Source organism: Xenopus laevis, chromosome 7L, assembly GCF_017654675.1.
Source record: "Xenopus laevis strain J_2021 chromosome 7L, Xenopus_laevis_v10.1, whole genome shotgun sequence".
NCBI classification, from domain to species: domain Eukaryota; kingdom Metazoa; phylum Chordata; class Amphibia; order Anura; family Pipidae; genus Xenopus; species Xenopus laevis.
This window is the reverse complement of record NC_054383.1, coordinates 124,028,088-124,053,435: the sequence shown is the minus strand read 5'-3', so window position 1 is coordinate 124,053,435 and position 25,348 is coordinate 124,028,088. Positions and strand designations below refer to the sequence as shown.

Here is a 25,348-nt window from a genome sequence, read left to right as displayed (position 1 = left end):
TACTGACATTTGCAGCAGGATCTGGTGGAGAGAAAGGGGTGCCCCATACCTACTGGCTCCATGTTAGATAGTTATGTCACTGCTATGGGGCCTATCTACTAACAATTGAATTTCTGTATAAATAACTGGTTCCAAGCTTTTACGTGCCTTCTGCCCTGCCTTTGTCCCTAAATGGCAAATATATTAGTATAAGTGAAGTAGAGCCAGGCACTTGCAGATTTACTGCAAAAAGTTTGCACTTGCTAAAGAGCTTTGCCCGAAACATGTTGTGAAATAAAACTTTTTGCAGTAAATCTGTAAGTGCCTGGCTCTACTTCACTTATACTTCTAACATTTGAAGTTCTATTATGTGTTTGTGCACATAGTTTGTTTCTCAAAAAAATCATGTTACGACTTTTTCCAATTACTTTCTATTTTCTATGTGTCACTGTTTTTCTAATATTGAAGCGTAAAGTGTCTAAAGTGTAAGGGCAAGGCCAGACATGACGTTGTTACGTTGCATTTTTAAAAAAGCTCAGTAATAAATACGCTACTAAAATCACACGCAACCGGCAACATGAGTTTTTCATGCGTTTTTCAGCACGTAGGTTTCTTTTCCCAACATGCACTTCTCATTGTTCTCGTTCCCCATAATTCCGCTGGCTGGAAATAGAAAAGCTATTTAGAAATAACAAAGCTATTTACATGCAAAATGAAGCAGGAATGATCATCAATATGCAACGTAATTACGCCACCGGTCGTTAAAACTTATATACGTCATTTATCGCGAGAATTTGGACGACATATTTAAAATACGCTGCGTATTTACGTAAAGTGTGGTTTCAAACTTACAGATCCCATAGAGTCTATTGATTTGGTAGTTTCTGGACGTATTGGCGTTTCAGCTAAAAAAAACGCCAATACTGGGGTCCTGTGGCGGATTTCAGCTTGCAAGCGCCCTATGAGAATTGCTATAGTGCGATTTCCATTAGTTTCAGTGGTAGTGCAGTTTATGCGTATTTACGCCTGAAAGGAGCTTTTTTAAAATGCAACATAAAAACGCCACCTTTGGCTTTGCCCTTAAGCAGCTCTGGGAGAGGGGGTCACCGACCCTGTAAACTGTTCTAAATTGATACATTTAGTTGATACATTTTTTTCTTTGTCCCTGCTGAGCAGAATCCCTGGGTTTCATTACAGGCAGCTGTTAGAATTGATACAATAGTTGCTGATACTCCAGAGATGCTGCTGAGAAATGTTGCAAAATTGTAACAGTTCGGAATCTGCATCTGAATTACTGAGCTGCCAGACTCAAACACCAGAGACAGAAATATTAAACTTCGAACTTGGATTTTGGAAAAACAATAAAAAATAAATAATGGAAAGTAATTAAAAAAAAATCTTTATTTCTGGGGAACAATCTGAAAACAAATTAACTTAAAAAAGTGTGTAAGAAGGTGAACAACCCCTTTAAGTTTAAGAACCACAAAAAACTCGAATACAAAATTTCACGTAAAAGTAAATATGGTCGAGGCCCTACAGCAGTAAATGGGAGCTGCGCTGATCATATTTGTTTGCTTGTAATTGTTTGAAAAAACCCAAATTTTTGAAGGTTTTCATATTTTTTACAGCATCATTTATTTTCATTTGTGCTTTTTATATTCGGATCTTTGAATAAATTCCACGGCATTCGTGGTTTTAGAGACAATAGGAGTAATGTAATTAAAACTATAACAAACAGGGGAAAGTTGTGCTCATGACTATTTTTTAAAACCATTAGGCGGGGGTGCAATGAGGCTGTGACCACAAAATACATATAGACAAATACAAGAGTCCTCTGCACTCAACCCATTATCAATATATTTAAGACAGCGACATTTTGTGCATACTGCTACTGAAAAATGCCTTACCCTTTAAACAAAACAGGGATTGTTTGTCCATATATTGCAATATATTTAAGCTGGCCAACTACGTCGAAGTCATCCCATATCTGGCCAGTCCTACGCTCAATTTTCATCTGATTCATTAAGAATTAATGCAAATAAAAGTCACACGCGTTATTTAAAATGGCGTCTTTGCGAAAGTTTAGCACTGCTCGCTATGTAAAATCAGTCGCTGGCGTATATTACATTGCACATTTTTGCTAAGCAAAGGTTTAGCGTCAAAAATGGAACTAGAGGGGGGCAGGCCCTGGCGCAGGACGCGCAGCCGGGCCCCCGCCCCCCTCCGTAAACCCGGAACTGGCCGCCGAACATGCGGCGGGCGGACTGCCGGGGGGCCCTGAGGGGGTGCGGGCCCTGGCCTGCTCGCACCCCCTGCTCCCCCGGTAGTTCCGCCCCTGTTTAGCGTTAACACCTGGTCTGGAGTATCGTTAAATATTTTCTCTAAAAAGCCTTTACGCTTGTGAAAATTAATCACATGTGAGGCGAATGTTTAAAACTTTGCAATGAAGTTCTTGAGGTCTTTAATAGTTTTTGTTGTTTTTTTTTGCTCTAGCGAAACATATAACATTCCCCCCAATGAATTTATTTATGGTTTCAAAAACCTCTAAAACCGTCAAAATGAGATAAACGGGCCTCTCCGTGTCTGAGTAAGTCTCCATTGGATGTTAGGAAAGTTTTTAAGGGCACGCAGCTCTAATTCTGGTGGGGGCACCTTTATAAATAGGGCACAAAGCTTTCCCACATGTGGCTACGTAGGCAGGGCCATATCACCTGGAAATAGTGTATGATGTGGAAACAAGCATGACAACATCTGAAGCTTCCAAACAACTCGTGAAAGTGTTGCGCTTAAAGTGATTTCATGATTGCTTTATATGTCTTTATACCCTCCATTGAACAGACACGCGTAGGTCCTTAGAGAATGAATGGCCTTCACACGCCAACAGCTGTCTAAACTGTCTCGCCTCATGCTCTCTCCCCAGCGCGCGGCCTGCAGGTTGACAAAACCCTATCCATAAACTGGCACAAGTTTTAAGAAGTGAACAGAGTTCTTGTTTACCCCATGGGACTGAGTTTCTATGGCTCATTGTCTCTCAAGTCTGCTGTTCCCCACTTGTCCTCGTGCCAAGTTCAGTGGCCTGAAGTAATTCCTGAAGGGTGGGCGGCTTACAGATAGGGGAGCTAACAGGGTTGCAGTTGGCTGAACAATGCCGGGACTTCGACTCCCTGCGCTTTCCTCACTTGGACATTTTCTTTCAAACTTTTTCTCCTCCTCCTCAATCTGTTTCCAACCTAAACGACATATTGCTATTCTCTTGTGAAATGCTCCACCCTGGGGATTATGCTTTAAAATGGGAGTAAATCCTCAAACAGCTGGTACCATTTAATATAAGGCTACCTGTTCTGTACCCTCATGAAAAAGGCCAACTATAACCAAACTTTCCCCTATTACATCTCTCAGACCCTAAACTTCCATCTAAACTCTTTAAAGACCTACTAGTGTCCATTTAAGAAGTAGATAATGGAATTTCTAAGTAACCTCTATGTCAGGGACTTTTCAGATTGTGCCGTCCAGCTGTGAAATAATAAGTGATGTCTGGAACTATAGAAAAAGTTTAAGTGCCACATTCAATGAATCACTGTTGCAGTATTTCTTCTTTAACTAGTGTTCAGGATTCACCAGAATGTCCACAGCCTCCCTTTTATACCCAAGAAATAGCTATATACCTTGTATTTGCTCAATAGGGCATTTTGTATTAACCTTCAACCTTCAGAGAAAGAAGTTCATTTGGGTAAAGGGATACTGTCATGGGAAAAAAAAATTTCAAAATGAATCAGTTAATAGTGCTGCTCCAGCAGAATTCTGCACTGAAATCCATTTCTCAAAAGAGCAAACAGATTTTTTTATATTCAATTTTGAAATCTGACATGGGGCTAGACATATTGTCAATTTCCCAGCTGCCCCAAGTCATGTGACTTGTGCTCTGATAAACTTCAATCACTCTTTACTGCTGTACTGCAAGTTGGAGTGATATCACCCCCCTCCCCCCCCCAGCAGCCAAACAAAAGAACAATGGGAAGGTAACCAGATAACAGCTCCCTAACACAAGATAACAGCTGCCTGGTAGATCTAAGAACAACACTCAATAGTAAAAACCCATGTCTTACTGAGACACATTCAGTTACATTGAGAAGGAAAAACAGCAGCCTGCCAGAAAGCATTTCTCTCCTAAAGTGCAGGCACAAGTCACATGACCAGGGGCAGCTGGGAAATTGACAAAATGTCTAGCCCCATGTCAGAATTCAAAATTGAATATAAAAAAATCTGTTTGCTCTTTTAAAAAATGGATTTCAGTGCAGAATTCTGCTGGAGTAGCACTATTAACTGATTCATTTTGAAAAGATTTTTTTTTCCCATGACAGTATCCCTTTAAAAAAGTTTGTTGACTCCACCCTTAATTCAGAATTCATCATAAAGTCCACAGCCTCACTTTTCTGCCCAAGGAATGTCTATATACCTTGTATTTGCTCAATAGAGAGGTAGGGCATTTTGTCATAACCTGAAACTAGAGTGAAAAAAGCTAATTTGGTTTCTTAATAAAGTTTACTGACTCCACCCTTAGTTCAGGTCCCCAGTTGAAGTGTAGCAGAAGTCTACCTGTCCAAAGTCTCTGTAGAATATCTGACTTTATGGTAAACTTCCGTGTTGCTCATTCTCCTGCTTAGAGCGTTGGTTTCGGTTTAAGCCTTGTGCTTGGCATCCCAATACTCAAGTGTTGATATGGAATTCTAAGAGGCGATTTATTTTTAGGTAGCGTCATTCTCAATTCACACTTGTGAATACTGAATTTTTCACATTTTGTAGAGTTCAGATTCAGTTTGATCAGGTTCTTCCAGGCAGTTGAATTCTGCTGGAAAAGGTTCGGATTTGTCCAAAACCCGAACTGAATCCTTGATTCGGTGCATCCCAACTTTCATTTGGCTTTTTGTAGTGACCATGGTTTTGAGTTCGAGGATAGAATTCTTGTTTATGTAGAAACAGCTTACGGAATCATCTTATGGAGTCCTTTCCACTCTGTTAGTCCTAGTGCTGAATACAGAATGAAGCCCCCCCAAGCTCTGATTAAGCAACAAGGGTCCCCCTATAGAAAACTTAAATTTCCATATGCAGCAACCTCTTGAGTAAGTGACTGCCATAGAGCTGGTAATAAGTATAGAGCCTGGTATTCATGGATTCGGCTGTAGGCCAGCAGTAATCCATTTAGGCTTGAAGGCAGAGAGCAAAGTGCTAAAAAATATCTCATTGCACCAATTGGTGTGAATTGCTTCACCACTTCAATGTTGATAAATGCAGGTTATGCACTTTGGCAAAAATAATATAAATGCAAGTTATACACTAAATGGCAGTGTGTTGGGAGTTTCCTTAAATGAGAAGGATCTTGGGGTTTTTGTAGATAAGAAGTTGTTTAATTCTGGGCAGTGTCATTCTGTGGCTACTAAAGCAAATAAAGTTCTGTCTTGCATAAAAAAGGGCATTAACTCAAGGGATGAAAACATAATTATGCCTCTTTATAGGTCCCTGGTGAGGCCTCATCTGGAGTATGGGGGCAGTTTTGGACTCCAGTCCTTAAGAGGGATATAAATGAGCTGGAGAGAGTGCAGAGACTAAGTGCAACTAAACTGGTTAGAGGGACTGAAGACTTAAATTATGAGGGTAGACTGTCAAGGTTGGGGTTGTTTTCTCTGGAAAAAAAGCGCTTGTGAGGGGACATGATTACACTTTACAAGTACATTAGAGGACATTATAGACAAATAGCAGGGGACCTTTTTACCCATAAAGTGGATCACCGTACCAGAGGCCTCCCCTTTAGACTAGAAGAAAAGAACTTTCATTTGAAGCAACGTAGGGGGTTCTTCACAGTCAGGACAGTGAGGTTGTGGAATGCACTGCCGGGTGATGTTGTGATGCTGATTCAGTTAATGACTATAAGAATGGCTTGGATGATTTCTTGGACAGACATAATATCAAAGGCTATTGTGATACTAAACTCTATAGTTAGTATAGGTATGGGTAAATAGAATTTGATTAAAAGTAGGGAGGGGTGTGTGTATGGATGCTGGGTTTTCATTTGGAGGGGTTGAACTTGATGGACTTTGTCTTTTTTCACCCCAATTTAACTATGTAACTATGTAACTATGTAACTTCAGCTGGAGGTCACAAAGAGAAGATGCTGTTGCTGTCTATGGAGAAAGCCTCAGAACATACAGCCATATTGTACTTCTCACTCTTCTTTTGTAAGATGAAATCCACCCAAAATGCTAAAAGTCAGACTTGCTTGTTTTCAGTTAGAAACTTCTATTGACCAGTTGTGGATGCGCAGAAAAGACATGAAACTAAGGAGACCACAATCACATTTATTATTGAATTCTTAAAGACTTTTAACATCTGACAAAAAATAAATAAATAAATCCTTCAGTATGCAGATTAAATGACAAATTCCTTTGTGTAGGAAAAGATTGAAACATTTGCTGACTGGATTGACCACGGGTCACTCACTTCTCCTGGTGAGCGCTTGCTTACTTACTAAGTGTCTCAGTACTGGAGACGGAGAAAAGGTCCCATTTCAGCTTCTTTTTATTGGCTGGTCTGACAACTCAAGGTGTTGACACCAACATAGTTAATGGATCTAGATGATGGACGAGAATGCATATTGTGTTTTCTGGCACATTCTGGTCTCCTTTAAAGGGATTCTGTCATGATTTTTATAGTGTCGTTTTTATTTCTAAATGACACTGTTTATATTGCAAATAATTCACTCTACAATATACAATTTCATTCCTGAACCAACAAGTTTTTTTTTTAGTTGTAATATTGGTGTGTAGGTGCATCTCAGGTCATTTTGCCTGGTCATGTGATTTCAGAAAGAGCCAGCACTTTAGGATGGACCTGCTTTCTGGCAGGCTGTTGTTTCTCCTAATCAATGTAACTGAATGTGTCAAAGTAGGACCTGGATTTTACTATTGAGTGATGTTCTTAGATCTACCAGGCAGCTGTTATCTTGTTTTAAGGAGCTGTTATCTGGTTACCTTCCCATTGTTCTTTTGTTAGGCTGCTGGGGAGGACAGGGAGGGGGTGATATCACTCCAACTTGCAGTACAGCAGTAAAGAGTGACTGAAGTTTATAAGAGCACAAGTCACATGACTGGGGGCAGCTGGGAAATTGACAATATGTCTAGCCCCATGTCAGATTTCAACACTAAATATAAAAAAATCAGTTTACTTTTTTGAGAAACAGATTTCAGTGCAGAATTCTGCTGGAGCAGCACTAACTGATCCATTTTCATTTTTTTCCCCATGACAGTATCCCTTTAAATATCATAATATGCTGCATAATTTGCAGAGGTTCCCCAAGGCAAGCAGCACCTACTAAGGTGAAATCTTCGCATCTCAAACCAAGCGACCTATATCAAAGCTGTTAGCAAGGATGCTGGAAACCTCACTTTATGTTTTGGTGAGTGATCAGGAGATCTTTATTTACCTAGGAGGTAGAAGATGCTAGAAAGAACAGAATGAATTAGGTGGTGTTAGGTGACAATCTGGCTGACAATTAGCAAAGTACAATATTAAGTGTTCATTTGATTGTGGAGTTGGGTAGAGAAAACTAGAACCCCCTCAAATGCCAGTAGGTGCCACCACCCGCCCATCAAACCTTGACTTGACAGGATTGCCTCAAAGAGGAAAGAAAGAGGTTTAGGTCCATCAGGTGGTCAGTCCATGTTTGACGTTTGTCTTTTAAATGTGAGAAATATCAGAGTCTGCTTATCCAAAGTACTCATATAAATTACATTTGGTGCCTGGCGGTCTGTTCCAGGGCACATTTATTCAAATATCTGGGCGACAGACCTGGGGGGAGAAACAGATACTTCTCAATACAAATTAAGGGAGAAATTTCTGTAAGTGTATATGTCAATATGTTTAATAGATAGACAGATAGATAAATAGATAGACAGACAGACAGATAGACATATATATATTGTTTGATAGATGATAGACTGATTGATAGATAGATAGATAGATAGATAGATAGATAGATAGATAGATAGATAGATGATAGATAGATAGATAGATAGATAGATGATAGATAGATAGATAGATAGATAGATAGATAGATAGACTGATATATATATATATATATATATATATATGCACTCTCAAATGAACCAAAGAGTGCATATGTGATACTTTAACCGTGCAACTGGGTGAAGTTGAGAATACATCCTAATACTATATATATATATATATATATATATATATATATATAACAGATATATATATATATATATAACAGATGCACCCAGGCAATGTGAGGATCATTTATCGTGAGTGCTGGGATTTTGGGGAAGTGTATATATATATATTGTTTGATAGATTGATTGATTGATAGAGAGAAATAAAGATAATAGACAAACAGATAAATATTAATATTATATTGATAGATAGACAAGTACATAGATAAATAGATAACATATTGATAGATAAGTGAGAATAGACAGAAAAAGAAAGAAAGAACAATAATATAATAATATATGATTTATATTATATTGATAGATATACGAGTAGATAGATAGATAGATAGACAGATAGATAGATAGATAGATAGATGATAGATAGATAGATAGATAGATAGATAGATAGATAGATAGATAGATAGATAGATAGATCGATGATAGATTTGCTGCTTACTGACTGGTTCCATGCTAATGGCCTACTTAAAAGAGCAATTATTCTGTGCCAGTAATTTATGGCCAGGAAAGTGACAGATCTATAGCCCAGAGTGTTATTGCCCTCAGCAAATGTGGTTTTGTTATCAGTTAACAGGGCTGAGAGTGAAGTGACCCACGGAAGGTGAAGTACCAGAGAGAGGGGAATACACCATAAACCTGCACTTCTCCTGTGATAGTTGAAAAGCTTTATTGCCCTGGCTACTTGGGTGCTTGCCACTTAGAGTGCCTGACAGGGTCTGTGGGTTTCAGTGTACTGACCCATTTACCTCCATATATGAAAAAAAACCTGTCATTTTACAGAACATGAAATTTGATGACATGAGCGGGCAGTAAATCTGAGTTCCCCTGGACACCCGACACTCTAACTGCTTTTTACCAATTCAGGTGAATTCATCTCACTGGCTGCTGGAATGTTGTGTTGCCACATTTTTATAAATTCCCCATTGCACTGATAATAAATGAGAATTGAAAGGAACTTACTGATACAGAGATCCTGACAGTTCATCTACGTAGCTCCCTGGAAGAAGGAAAAAGGGGGGTCATCAGATGAGTTTTCTGGACATGGGTCAAAACACTTGGAGCCGTGGCATTGGGCTGCCTGCTGGCATGACTGGACCCTATTCCTACTGACATATATGGACCCTCTATTGGCAGGTAGGAGAAGCATTAGGCTACTGGCACACTAGACCTGTGTAAGGCAGGCTGAGAAAAGGCTGATCCAATGGTTTTGACACAAAAATACACATTTCCATATAATGTTTTCATGCCGAGAACATGAAAAAGGAAATCTGTGGATCTGCCCTTTCTCCCTCAGTGTGCCACTGACCTTAGATTAGAGACCTGCACCCAGACTCACACCCCTGACTCACTGACCCACAACCTGCACCCAGACTCACACCCCTGACTCACTGACCCACAACCTGCACCCAGACTCACACCCCTGACTCACTGACCCACAACCTGCACCAGACACACACCCCTGACTCACTGATCCACAACCTGCACCAGACACACCCCTGACTCACTGACCCACAACCTGCACCAGATACACCCCTGACTCACTGACCCACAACCTGCACCACACACACACACCTGACTCACTGACCCACAACCTGCACCAGACACACACCCCTGACTCACTGACCCACAACCTGCACCAGACACACCCCTGACTCACTGACCCACAACCTGCACCACACACACACCCCTGACTCACTGACCCACAACCTGCACCCAGATATACACACCTGACTCACTGACCCACAACCTGCACCCAGATATACACCCCTGACTCACTGACCCACAACCTGCACCAGACACACACCCCTGACTCACTGACCCACAACCTGCACCAGACACACCCCTGACTCACTGACCCACAACCTGCACCACACACACACCCCTGACTCACTGACCCACAACCTGCACCAGACACACCCCTGACTCACTGACCCACAACCTGCACCACACACACACCCCTGACTCACTGATCCACAACCTGCACCAGACACACCCCTGACTCACTGACCCACAACCTGCACCAGACACAAACCCCTGACTCACTGACCCACAACCTGCACCAGACACACACCCCTGACTCACTGTCCCACAACCTGCACCAGACACACACCCCTGACTCACTGACCCACAACCTGCACCAGACACACCCCTGACTCACTGACCCACAACCTGCACCACACACACACACCCCTGACTCACTGACCCACAACCTGCACCCAGATATACACACCTGACTCACTGACCCACAACCTGCACCAGACACACCCCTGACTCACTGACCCACAACCTGCACCAGACACACCCCTGACTCACTGACCCATACCTTTCCAACACTGGACACATGTAGTGTAGAAAATGGTTTGACTACGCCCATTTGTGGGCACGCCTCCTTAAATTCCATGTCCATTTTACAAAATTTGGCAGATTATGGAAAGTTTGGACACATTTCTGGGGGTGTTAGAGACATGTTTTGGGTGTTATTACAAAAAAAAAGGTGAAAAAAGGTGAAATTGCCCTGAGAGTCTCAGTTCTCCCAAGAGACCTGTTTATGTTATTAGTTACAATTATATCTAAGTGCAGGTGCTGAGCATCCTGGCCTCTCTGCCAAAAGCCTCTTATTTAATTAAGTTTCAGAAACATATCTTTTTCTGGCTTTTAGTACAGGAGATCAAAGAGAAACGGAACATTTTAATAAAGATCTAGGACTGTGGGCTGAGCTGCCAAAATCTGGACTGTCCTGTGAAAAGTCGGCAGGTATGAGACCCACACCCCTGACTGCAATGAGCTGCATTTTTACCCACTCAAACCCACACCCTAGTATCGCCAATAACACCTTTATCCACAACCTGTTTGCGACTTCCTCAGGATCAGCTGGCAGTTAAGCTGGCCATAGACGCAAAGATCTGATCATACGAATGGAGGATTCGTACCATTTTTTAACCGTGTGTGGAGAGTCCCGACATTTTTCGTCCGGCGGAGATCGGTCGTTTGGTCGACAGGACAGGTTAAAAGGTTTCTGTCGGCTGCGGGTAATATCTCTGCATGTATTGCCGATCGTACGATTTTCAGTGGGAGACTGTCACCAGCTTTTGTCGGACATAACTTTCGTATGATTGGTGTCAGGTGCAGAACATCAGCTGATCTGTTCTTTTACTACTTTATTTGATCGGAATGGTTAATGGCAGGTCTGTGGATGGGGAAGTCCGATCGTTCGAGGATTCATATGATCGGATCTTTGCGTCTATGGCCAGCTTTATGCATGTTTTACCTAGACTAAAGTGCAGAACCTGATGGGTGTACAGTTGGGTAACTAAGTTAAGTCCTAATAAATAATCAATTTCAAGAAATAGACAGAACCTTTTCTGGCTTTGTATCTGTTTGTATTGCTGTTGCAAAATAAACAATTTCAACCGAAAAATCTCTTATTATGTGGGAAAGAAAAGCATCTTCTAAGAAGCCCCCACTCCAATGGGCAACAATCATTTCCACTCAAGGCCAATAAATTACAGATATAAGGGGAAATTGCCAACTGCTATAAGTGGATTTATTCGCCATACGACTTGTCCTGTTTTGCAGCTGGTAAATCACTTAATAAAAGAGGAGCAATTCAATTGGCTCCCATTAAATAGCAAGCTGTTTGTCAGTGGGAAATTAAAGGCCTTGTTTTGTGTGAGTTCCTGTGTGTGCTATGAATGTTAATGGTGCCAGTTCACAACAGTGAGCATCAAGCGACAAAGGTTAATCATTATTTCCCTGTTTATCTCACACCAGCATTACAATCTCTTTATCCAGAAGCAGATTTTCATTTGAAGAGGCAAAGACTTGCCAGTGCCACGTATAATCTGCGTAGTAGCATGAGGGCAAGCTGTGTGCTGGAATCTGTACCAGTTATAGAGACGGACAATATACAAACCTATCACCAAGAGTTAAGATATATATATATATATATATATATATATATATATATATATATATATATATATATATATATATATATATATATAAGCAGGGAAAAAAAGAAACAGACATTCAAAAGGGTCCCCCACAAAAGGGTCCCCCCAGTTCTGCTGATTGTGCCCCAATTATGGCGCTATTCTACTGGCTATGCCCCCATTATGGCCCTGTTCTGCTGATTGTGTCCCAATTATGGCCCTATTCTGCTGGCTGTCCCCCAATTATGGCCATGTTCTGCTGGCTGTGCCCAATTATGACCCTATTCTGCTGGCTATGCCCCAATTATGGCCCTATTCTGCTGACTGTGCCCCAATTATTGATATGTTCTGCTTGCTGTGCCCAATTATGACCCTATGCTGCAGGCTATGCCCCATTTATGGCCCTATTCAGCTGGCTGTGCCCCAATTATGGCCCTATTCTGCTGGCTGTGCCCAATTATGGCCCTATCCTGCTGGCTGTGCTCCAATTATGGCCCTATTCTGCTGGCTATTCCCAAATTATGCCTTTATTCTGCTGGCTATGCCCCAATTATGGCCCTATCCTGCTGGCTGTGCTCCAAATATGGCCCTATTCTGCTGGCTGTGCCCCAATTATGGCCATGTTCTGCTGACTGTGCCCAATTATGACCCTATTCTGCTGGCTATGCCACAATGATGGCCCTGTTCTGATGGCTGTGTTCCAATTATGGCCATTGGTGGCCATAATTGGTGACCATTGGGGATCTGTAGCAAACCTTGTGCCTTTTATTACTTAACCTCCATAGCGTTTAATACTAAGTCAAGGACCAAAGTTTCTGAGTTGGGTAACTGAGAGCAACCAATCAGATCTTTGCTTTTCAGCTCTGAATAACTTGCTGGCTCTATATATAGAAATGACACTCATGGGTTACAAGATCACATGCAAACTTTGTATTAGTGTAATGTAAGCCTGGTCTAGTAACTCCTAGTAACCAACCAGTGGGTTGTATTTACTGGTCAGCTGCGTGAAAACAAACACCTGATTGGATTCTATAGGTTAATAGACTGGAGGCATTTTGTGCATTTTATTACATAACCACAAAGTGTGAAAATGCAGCTGTTTCCAGTCTAAAAAAAAAAAAACACAAAGCAGCACTGTATTCTTCATGGAGGCACAGGTGCTTACTCTCTATTCAGCAAGGCCATGCTACAAAAAAATTCAGCTGTGAATGTTTTGCACTTTGCACCCTGCCCTGCTGTGAGTTGTTATTGACCTTTTTGTGTTTTATTATTTTACCAATTGGCATGTCTGTTCTGTTTCTCTGTGTTATAACACTACAAAGCCACTAGAGGGTGCAAATGCATCATAGTATAGACTGTAGGGTTATATTTATCTATTTTCTAAATTCTCTTAGACTTGTCTAGTAAGGTGTATTTAGGAAATTTCTGTTTTACTGACCCATATGTAGTATCATTTCATAAAAGAGAAATGTATTGTAATCTGGGTCATTTTGTTTTTGTCTACAGTTTTTTTTTTTTGCTGTAAGTTGTTTATTAATAAACATAGGCAACATTACAAAAGATCAGCTTGCCATTTCCTTATTTTTGCAAACCACAGAGAAACAATGACACAAAACCTGATATCAGATAAAGGCTGATTGTTCAACAAATCAATATGAGATGCAGAAGGATGCAGAATCCATGTAAAAACAAATGCTCTGTAAGGCTACAAATTTATTGTTATTGCTACTTTTTATTACTAAACGTAATATTTATTTTCCAGTCTCCCATTCAAATAAATGCTTGAGGATGAGTATAAGTTCAACACTGTTGTGCTCAGCCTTGGACTGGCAATCTGTGGGTTCTGGCAAATGCCAGAAGGGTTGCTTTAAGATGCCATAGAAAGTTACAATTTATTGGGCTGGTGGGAGGCTGGTTGGGCCTTTGGTGTACCTGAAATGCCAGGGCATATTTTGATTCTCAGTCCAGACCTGGCCATGCTCAAATGCGTTAGCCTTAAGGACTATGGCACATGGCAGTTCTCTAGCGTATGTATCAGCTGGTACTCACCTGGTTTGCAGGCTGTCTCGCATATGACTGGGCAAACATAACAGAACTTGCAGTACTGCAAAGAGAAAAGACAAAAAAAATCAATTTATTCTTGTTGGGAACTGGATAGGTGGTGCTCATGGCAACTGAAACAAAAACATTAGGCTGTAAGTACATCAGTGGCATAACTAGATGTTACTGGGCCCCACAGCAAATTCATTTTATGGCCCCCAACATAACCACATGTTGCCCTTTTTTACCAATATATATTGAAATTGCTCATTAATTAGGGCCTCATGGGGCCCCTATACCTCCTGGGCCCCCCTGCAGCCGCAGGGTCTGCTTCCTCTGTAGTTACGCCCCTGAAGTACATTACAGAGACCATAAATAGACTGGGCGGACAGTCTGGTATATGTTACGCTGAGATGTGCACTACTAAAAGCGGCATGTTTGTGCAGGTGAACTTCTAAGGTGAATGCATATAAACCTACTGTAGCTATGTACCAGTGTAGTTGTGTAATAAATAAAGACACTACCTGACCCCTTGAACTGCACATATTACACATGGCTAATTAGTCATTCATTTAAAAGCAATTATGCATTGCTCTGACCCAGCCATGTCAGACATGTGGGTAAAGCAAAAATCAAACATTTGTCAGGCAGCATTTCCAATGAGTAACTGCATGACCTGTGGTCACAGTGAGAGTCAAGAGCATTTCCCATGTATATTTTTGAAGAACATTTTGGCTTCTGCCTGGCAAGCTGAAAACCAGACAGAGGACTTTAATATGGGCTGCAGGGTTCTGTGTATCACTCACCTCGCAGTTCTTGCAGTGTTCGCTCTTATCCTTCTCCTCACAGGGGCATTTGTCACACTCATCGCAGTGCTGGGTGGGGGAAATAAAGAAAATGATGTAGGATAGGTATAGTAGGATATAAAATGCAGCCTCACTGACTGTGGAAGGCATGTGAGATTACAAAGCAGTTGAAGGGGTCATATTTAGTTTTGGAGAGCCGTGGGCGCAACAGCAGAGAAGATCATAGGTGTCTCTCTTCTTTCCATCACGGACATTTACAACACTCGCTGCATCCGTAAAGCCACCAGCATTGTGGCTGATCCAACACACCCCTCACACTCACTGTTCACACTCCTGCCATCTGGAAAAAGGTACCGAAGCTTTAGGGCCCTCACTACCAGACTGTGTAACAGTTTCTTCCCCCAAGCCATAAGGCTCCTGAATACTCAGGGACCAGACAGATCCCTCTCACACACACACTCCATCTGACCTTACTATATACCACACGTTACACAGCCACTGTACGCCATTGTATGGATGAATAGCCATTGGATACAGTTGTTCCCTATGAGCACATCTGTACTTTGTCATGATCTTTATCATGTTCTTGCTACTGTCATGTCACAATGATACACCCATCATGTCTGACGTTTAGCATTATTTACTTAACATGTTACATTTGCTGAGTGTGCACTGTATTGTCCTGTCCCTGCACTGTGCTGACCTCTCTTGCAGGAGTTACATATTTTTGCACTTGCACTTTTTGTCTGTTGTCCGGTACATCTATGTTGTGTGTAGCACCATGGTCCTAGAGGAACATTGTATCGTTTCACTGTATACTGTACAAACGTATATATATGGATGAAATGACAATAAACTCACTCTTGACTCTCTTGACTCTTGAACAGAAGGAGTTGATATATAATCTTGTTATAGGTGGACCCAGTGAGGAATGAAGTCACCTGAAACGGTTGACTTTGTCATCCATCAATTTATATAAAAAAGGCCTGTCCCATGTCCCCAGATGTTTTGGGACTTAAAACCCAACCAGCACTGTCAGTGTTGGTTTTAGGTGCTACACAACTGTGCTGTTGCCTTCTTGACCCATTGTTGACATCTTGCCAAACTATTGCTATCTTGTTCTACTTCTGCCATTTTGCCCCAGTGTTGTTATCTTGTTCTAATATACCCACTACCTATAGCTGCTCTGTGGGGACCCAATGTGTAAAGAGCCAGGCAGTTGCCCCTGTTGGGACCTCCTAGTGGCAGCTTTGTTTTAACAGACCTGATGTTGAGGAAATCAATTGCCTAGCAAAGTTGGAGATCTAGATGAACAACATCTATAATGACAAAGAGCATCTGTCCCTGAAGTAAATCCGTAAATACAACATTATTACATAATTATTCTTATGTGGTATGGCCTGGGGAAAACAGATTTTGCAGGGCCCTGTTATTTTTGCATAAAGTAGGACTGTCCAATTAATGGCCCTTCAACTATTATTGGACTACAACCCCTAAAATACTTTGATTATTGCTGGGTGCTGGGAATTGGATTTCATCACCAAGTTGAGGGACCACAGATTCTGCAATATTCAGATTCTGTATTCAGAATCTTATCATCTTCTAGGGTTGCCACCTGACCAGTAAGAAATGTGACACCAATGTTATCTATAGGGAAGAAGGTTAAAATATAGAAAGGATGGCATTTTTCCTGATAAGGTGACAACCCTACCATCATGCCCTGCTGTTGCCATCTTGCTCTGCTGTACCTACTGTGACTCCCTAAACACATATCCTGTTCTTCAGGATGAAATTATGTGTGGGGAAGGATAATCCCCCTCTATTGAATTGCTGTTACTATGTGCCCCCTGCTGTATTTCTGTTTCTCTGCTAGATTCTTTAGGTGCACAATGCCCAGAATGCTTGAGTGCTGCTTAATAGGAGGAACATTAGAAGGAAGAAGCAAATACACAGCAGAATTCTCTGAGGATATCATTCCACTGGGGAAAGCTTATGAGGAGAAATAGTAGGAGCTGAATGTGTTACGTCCAGCACTGACATAACCATGGCTGCAAATGGAAACTATACCTTGCAGAAGGAACAGTATTTGCAGAGGGAGCCCTCTTTGTACTCTTCATCATCATCTAGAGAAACAAAAAATGGAAACACAGTGACTCGTAACCCCTGAATTCTTACAACAGCTGAATGTTTTCCACTCACCTGTTCATCAAATGGCCACATCTTAGACCTACCCCCCCTAGATTGTGAGCTGTTGGTGCATGGGTCCTCCGGTGTCTGGCATTTACAGTATTTTACATTGGGCACAATATAAAAACTCCTGTACATTTGTACACACTCCTTCCCCTTTATAGATTGCCAATCCCTGCATTCAGTGACTTATTTTGTGGGATATTTCTCCTGTTGGATGGAGGATAAAGTGGACTTATATTTTATTTGTGGCACCTACAGGTTGTTAAATGGCTAACCAGTAAATTATTATTTATAAAGGAAAATGGTCCCTATGGGAATCTGGGACCCTGTGCATTAACCAGACAGAAATCCAATGGACTGTAATAGCTCTGATGAGACCCCAGCAGTAAAAAAGTGAAATGTTTCTTATGAACTCCCTACAGTAAATGCTACGTATAGGGTATATGTTCTCTTTTTAATATTTAATACATGGGGATTTGTTAGGTGTAATAAGTGCTTTAGTTATTTTCTGTTAAATGTGGCACAAGCAAAAGTTTGCAGAATCCTAATATTCATAAGTCCTGCCAGCAGAACTGTAAAGGGCTAAATGATCCCCTTCTTAACTCATAGGTTCCCACTGGTCCCAAATAGATGTTGGACTGGCCTAAAATCAAAATTGGGTGGGAAATGTGAGGTGAATTCATATCTGCAGACAGTACATACACATGGGTGGCACACATAGCAGCTAAGTATCCCTGGCTATGTATGGATGACACCAACTGTACTGGAAGGGTGACGGATGGAAGCAACTGCTGAGCTGAAGGCTTGTATTTCCTCACTGTGAGTGTGAGAGATGCTGATATATGCCACTAAAGGGAAAATCTATACTGTTTATTGCTGGGGGGCCATGTTCACTACATTATTAAAAAATGTAGAAATCTGTTATTCTGCACATGTTGGCTTAGCTGTACATTTGTATTTCTTAATATCTGTAGGAGCCGCCATACAGCTATGCGGCCAAGATAAAATTGAATATCAGGTACTTTTATCAATCTGCAACTTGGATATCAAAGCACACTAAGAGCATATTCAGTCAGTCAGTCAGTCAGTATATTGATGGCACATGCAGCACATGGATAACACATTTAGCACACAAAGAACCCATTTGGCGCACATAAAGCACAGTCAGCACTGGCTGTCCTATCCATAGATAGCTTTTCCAGCACATAGATAGCACAGTCAACCCATGGATAGTACAGTCAGGGCATGAGTAGCACATTCAGCTTCTGTTATAGTGCAGTCAGTGCATGTATAAGGCCCAGTGAACCCATCAATAGCACATAGATTGCCTAGTAAGTAAATCAGCACAATCAGTGTATGCATAGTACCATTGTCCTGTTGATAGCAGCGTCTGTGCAGGGATACCACAGTCAGCCCATTGAAAGGCTATTATATATCCTACTTGTATCTGAATAAAGATCAACAGTTATTCTACAATGCCTGTTCGTGTGATTCTGTGAGTGCCTATGAAGAATCCTTGATGGTGTAATTTCTCTCCTTGAGCTGCAGCTCTGAGTGCATCCAGTCCCCATTTTAAAACTGGCAAGGTCCACTTTATGAGCACACACTAAAATACCTTGTTTCATGTCCAGTCGATAGATAGTACCATCAGCACATGGAAAACACTGTCGTATACAGGCAGGTCCCCAACCTGCCGCCATATTGTCAGGACAGAGCTAGAACTAAGATGATGGGTCCTGGGTAATGAAAGAAACCTTGGCACCCAAGATCAGGACAAGTGATACTATATCAGAATGTAGTATCTATAGAGGAAGCTCAGGGCCTGTGGTACTTCTAGTTAAGCCTCTGTCCCTGGTATAAATAATAAAATATTAAATGATATATATATTATATCATTTTATAGCATGACATATAATGAATTGGCGTTTGTACATTCTCTTGTGGTGTTTTCCAGCTGGCAAAGAAGTGTCAGAACCTGTTTGAGAAACCAGGCATTAATTGAGTCTACTTGACTGACACCAGTGGAGAGAGGTAGATATTGGTTGCACGGCCAGGTTTGCTAGATGTAAAGTGTCAGCAGAAAAGACACCTTGTGTGCCATGAGCCTTACAGCTGAACTTCCTGTTTGAAGCAGGAAGTTTACAGCTGTGGGAGAGCATAGTGCTAGGCAATCAGGGACATGTCTGGGGCCTGTACTTCCTGTCCAGACCTGCCTGTAGTTATGCACACACTGTAGGGCTGCTGCTAGGGTTGCCACCTGGCTGGTAAAAATGTAGCTTGATGTCAATGTTATTAATGGGGAAAAAACCACAAAAATATAGGCCGGTATTTTTTTCCAGAAAAGGTGGCAACCCTAGCTGCTGCTGGTACCATGTCCCTGTGGTGGGTGACCCCAGACATGTTGACTGATTGTTCAGGAGTCATTCAGTCACCTGCAGTAGCTGCCCAATCACAAGCTCCCTGTAATTTGTGCCTAGGGTTGTCATCTGTTGCTTGATGCCAATGTTGTTTATAGGGAAAAACCACAACAATAGAGGAAGGCCGGTATTTTTTCCCCGAAGGTGACAACCTTATTTGTGCCTGGATTTCAGTAAATTAAAAAACATTGAAACGCACCAAATTACCTCAGAAAACAGGTTGGACTGAGCTGGGGGCGTAATTATATTTTCTTACCTTGCGCTGTGCCGTGATCTCCAGCGGGGCCCCGAGGGGGAGCGGGCCCTGGTACAATTGCACCTCCTGCTCCCCCAGTAGTTACGCCACTGCAAATTATGGAAATTACCCACTGTGGGGGACCCCAGAAAGTATAACCCATAATGCATTTCCCACCAGGCTTTGCTGTATTCTGATATGTACAAATGTACTGTAATGTGACTGGGATTTGCATATCACTTATACTAGTGCAGTGTAGTAGTGCCTTACTATACACACTTTTCCACTTTTACATCCCATTCCCCTGATACCATTTTGCATTATTTTATACACTGGTCCACTGTTACAATCCTGACCATTGTGCCTTAGTATACTCCATTCAAATAGAAGCTCCTCTCGCACTCCCTGGCCCATGCTTGATAAAGGGGCCTGACCCCGAAACGGTCGCATTTTCTGCTAATAAAACGCAAGGGACTGTCCCTGCTTGCACCTGCCCTTTGAAGACAGTGACTTCTTACCTACTTAGTATACTCCATCCCATTGTTACAGCCCTTTTCTCCAGCACCATCTGGTCTTAAAATACACAAGATTCCACAGCTGCAGCCCCTTCCAAGAAGAGATGGTGTGTCTTTACTTTGGCAGAGCAAATAACTCCTGCTCTTCAAAGGGTCTACTTGCACCCCCCAAAAGCAGCACAGTCTGGACCCTGCTATCTGCACTTAGACGAGCCAAGGAGAGAGCAGCTTGTATATACACACCCATAGGAGTTAGTGTAAAAATACACTGAGAAATGTCTCTATACTTGATCATTAGTCTGTTAAGACTGTTGCACCCCCAAACTCCAATACAAAACAAACTGAAGATTGTTGGTCAGCGCTTCAACTGGTAGTTAAATAAGTGTCCTTATTCCATGCATAGGCCAATGCTACAAGAATTGTGCCATGCATTCCCCTGCCCCTTGCAGCTGGTCCCACTCACAGACACAATTACACACAGAACAACAGGTTACTCAGTGAAGCATTTATTCAAATGGTCAGTGACGATGGCTGTAACAGTTGTGTTCAGGTTACCTTGTAGGAACAAGTGCAAGGGTACACTTGACATCTGAGTTAACCCTCATTTATCACCAAAGAAGCATCAGTGTGTTCTAAACTCCTGGCACCTATTTGTGTCTAAGTCACAGTTGCAAGAAAACCAATATTTAATTACCTGTCAACACACTTTTCCATTTTTAAAGGGGATGTCAACTCAATCATAACATTTAGAAAATGTCATTCACAGCAGCTTTCTTGTGATTGTTACTGCACTGAAAAGCATTAGTTGTGTCTCTTTCTGCACTGCTGGTTCTGGCTCTTCAACAAAGTAGCAAACACCAAACTTTACTTGCTTCTTCACAGCTCTACTAATCAGCCGGCTTCTGCTACATTGTTTCTAAAGTCAGAATAGCAGTTATGCGTACGAATGACCAAATAACCATTTAAAAAATGGTGATAGTGGAAAAGTTGCTTTGACCTTTCAGAATCAGTGTTACAGAGCAGTTGCTTGATAAGCAAAGCTGATATTTATGGTACAGACAGGCAGAAAGGCTCAGACTGGTACAAGGAAAGATTATATAAATAGAGCAGAGTCTCGTTTTATCTGTAGACTCTCTGGCTTTTGCCTTCATTTGGAGATAAGTTAAGTGTGGCATAACATTAACAGCAAGACCTTCTGACTTCTCATGCCATTAGGCTCGTGGCACATGGGGAGGAGTGCACAGACCCAACTATGGGACCTGTCAGCCAGTGGAGAATCTCCCAAACCTGATTGTGCAGCCTGTTATTTGCTTTAATGGAAACAACAGGTTGCATGGTCAGATTTGGGCATTTCTCCACTGACAGAGTATATGCCACGTGTGTCATGAGCCTTAAAATTCACATATTTGTACCCATTAAGAATGCTTTGTCCATCCCTATATTTACAGCATACAGAATCTGAATAGAGCTGCATTAAAGAGAAACCAAACTGACCAGCAATGGCATTTAAAACACAATATCTTCATCGTCATAATCATCATTTATTTATGTACCTTGTACGTTTTTCTTTAATAACAGTTAAGGCTGATAAATTATTATTCACAATCCACCAGGGGGCACCATTTCACCCAAAGCTATTGATGAGGTTTTAGAATTCTGTGTAACCCTGGTAAACATGGCAGCTTTATTCTTAAAATAATACAGATCTGCAGATCAGTAAGACTCTATGCACAGGATAACCTGTGTCCATATTTGTATTCAAAGAAAATATTGTAAATGTAAACCTTACTTGCAGTTACCCTTTAAGAGAAATGCCACACATTTGCATTGAATAAAGTGAGAAACATGTTAAAGACAATAGGGGTGTAGCAATATAAAGAGATGGAAATTGCAGAAGGGGCCTAGGGATATAGGAGGCCCAAAGTGGGGTATGGGCTGGTATTTTTTTAAACAATTATTCTTGCCATAGGCTTAGGCCCTGTCACACGGAACATTTTGTTAGCCGCACCTAATTAAAGACACAGTGGCTCTCTATAACATTTTGCTTTGGGGCAGTTATACCGCTGAAGACCAACATACATAATGTTAACACCAGAAAGATGCATGAAGCTGGCAGCATTGGCAGCAGTATATAAGCATTGCCAGGATTAAATTACATGAACAATTTCATTTTGTAAGCAAAATAAATGAATAAAATCATCATATTTTAATTATATCATTTATCTAATGCAATCCCATCTGATTTTATCCATTTGTAGACCTTGAAAGCCAGCAGTCTTTAATAGCAACATGAAATATGCTGTTACAGGCTACAAGGCAACCCCTATAACTGTTTTGAACTACAACTCCCAGCATCCCTCCTGTGTCCTTGCCTGGCGCAGGAATGCTAAGAGATGTATTCCAACAAACAGCTGGGGGGCCAAGAGTTGCAAAAGCCCATTACAAAAGGTTAAAGGCAGAACGCGGTGGCGCACTTGGTATAGAACAGCAATGGAAGCAGCAATTCAGATGCGACAGAGAGTGAATTCAGACTTGACAGCACTTGGAAATTCTCTGTCTACTGGTGAATTGGTTAATCTGGCCAGATCAGTATCAGATTCACTCTGTGCGATATTCATAAAGATGTAAATAGCCCAGAATCTTATATATTTACATATTTGGATACGATCCTTAAGGCAACGGTCGTTGTCTCCCAGCTTTGTGCCAATGGAAAACCAGTTCATTCCAGTAGTACTTCAGTCCAGTCCTTATCAATGTCCCATTGGTATTGCGTACAGATTAAGAAAAGCAGGGAGGACACAGGACATAGGTGCAAAAGGCTCAATGCAAATCTTTAGGGTTTCTTGTTCATGCCATCAGCCACACGTTAAGTAAAGCCAGGTCATCTACTGCACTGTATAGGGCCGGGGCTAGGTTACACTAACCAGTTCACTGACATGTTCTTTTTAACAAGGTAGAAAAATAATGATGCTACTTTTCCACTAGTGTAAATATTTATAATGGAAAGAGCTGTTCCCTACTTCCTTTATACACTATGAAACAGTTTAGGTTTATTTACCTTCATCATCATCATCATCATCATCATCATCATCATCATCATCATCATCGTCATCATCATCGTCATCATCATCGTCGTCGTCGTCATCATCATCGTCGTCATCGTCGTCGTCATCATCATCTTTCTTGTCATCATCATCGTCGTCATCGTCGTCATCGTCGTCATCGTCGTCATCGTCGTCATCGTCGTCATCATCATCATCGTCATCATCATCATCGTCGTCATCCTTTTTTACATCATCATCATCATCGTCGTCATCGTCGTCGTCGTCATCATCGTCGTCGTCATCATCGTCTTTATCATCATCGTCGTCGTCATCATCATCTTTATCATCGTCGTCATCATCATCGTCGTCATCATTGTCATCATCATCGTCATCATCATCATCATCGTCGTCATCATCGTCGTCATCATCATCGTCATCATCATCGTCATCATCGTCATCTTTATCATCATCATCATCATCATCGTCGTCATCTACTGGAGCTTTGACATTGACATCGTCATCATCATCATCATCGTCCGCAGCCTCAGCCTGCACTTTGGGTATTAAGTTTACTTGGAAGGAGCAAATGAAAGTAATCAGCAGGCAGAAGAGCCACACTCTCTGTGAGGCCATTGTGGAGCAAATGAAATGTCAGACTCTGTATCTCCTCTCCGGTTCAAGTTCCTTTGGGTCCCGCAGGCTTCCCACAACCACCACAAGGCAAAGCAATATTGTCACCAGGCGAAGTGAGACAAATCCTGTATGGGAAAAGTCCAGTCGGCAGCAACCCGTAGCAAATCCAATAAAGAAGCCTCTGGATGTGAGCAGGTGAAGAGGACGTCAGCACAGAAAGACAAAACTGAAGAATGGAAGTGTCTTATGAAAAGTAGAGCAGTACCCAGGGCTGGTGTGACTGATAGCAACAGATGCAAAACATGAACTTGCCGTCTCTCAGCCAATCACTTCAAGGGAACATTTTTTTTTCCAGCTCCACTGAGCCGCTAATATAGAAAGAGATGATGGCACATACCCCCTTCATGACCATATTTGTGTTCCACACTGTGCAAAAGGTCACTGAGGGCAGCACTAAGGCAAGTCACTAGTAATCCACAAATTCCTCAATTGGAAGTCTATAATTAGGACGTATCTGCCTTTCCTTGTGCTTATCATTGCAATGAGAATATTAAACCTAATTCTCATTTAGCTTTATACTTAATAGTGTCTTGGAACTGCTATAACATGATCTATTTATAAATATCATAGCAAACGTAGATGAAACAGACCCTGCTAGTGGGCCCCAGAGTATTAGGCAGCCCAATGGGGCACTAACTGACTAACATTTCTGATATTTACTAAAAAAAAGCCTTATACAGTAAAAACATTCTGATATTGTGGAACTACAGCTCCCAGCAACATCCAATGGCTTCTGCCTGGTCATACTTGCCTCATACCTATAGACGCTTGCCCACTTTCACACAATGATGATTTGCAGAATGGGCCCTGCAACGCTAACAGCAGAGAACTGTATAAATGTTCAGCTTTCTTTTAAAATGTGTATATTATATAGGGCTGCTTGTGTACAGAGCACTGTACAGCATAAAGAAATCAAGATGTCATATTGCTTACCCTCAATGTGCCACACAACTTAAGGTGGCCCTACATGGCATACTTCATTGTGTTTTAAGCATAATCCAATATCTACTTATCGATAAATAGATTTTTCAGCATGGAGCGATGAAATTGGTCAGCGGATGGGACAATCAGATAACCATCTTTAAATCAATGCTCTCTGTCAGGGCTGGATTTACATAGTGGGCGCCCCTAGGCCCACTGCAGTTCATCTCCCCTGTCCCCTCCCCTTTATTCGTGCAAATTTTCATTATCTGGACTGGAGCAACGGGGATTGTTAAAAATGATTGTATCTCCAGAGCATCCCCAGTGTTTTTG

The 25,348-nt window shown here is 41.6% G+C and overlaps 1 long non-coding RNA gene across 1 annotated transcript; it reads right to left on the bottom strand.

The window, feature by feature from the left end:
• Window positions 1-7,418: 7,418 nt before the first annotated feature.
• LOC108696794 lies at window positions 7,419-23,453 on the bottom strand. The gene is made up of 6 exons (XR_005962608.1): window positions 23,416-23,453; window positions 17,068-17,123; window positions 15,001-15,069; window positions 14,204-14,258; window positions 9,183-9,219; window positions 7,419-7,821 (listed from the first exon to the last, which is right to left on the bottom strand). It is a non-coding gene; the product is annotated as an uncharacterized LOC108696794 (long non-coding RNA).
• Between the last annotated feature and the right edge of the window lie 1,895 nt (window positions 23,454-25,348).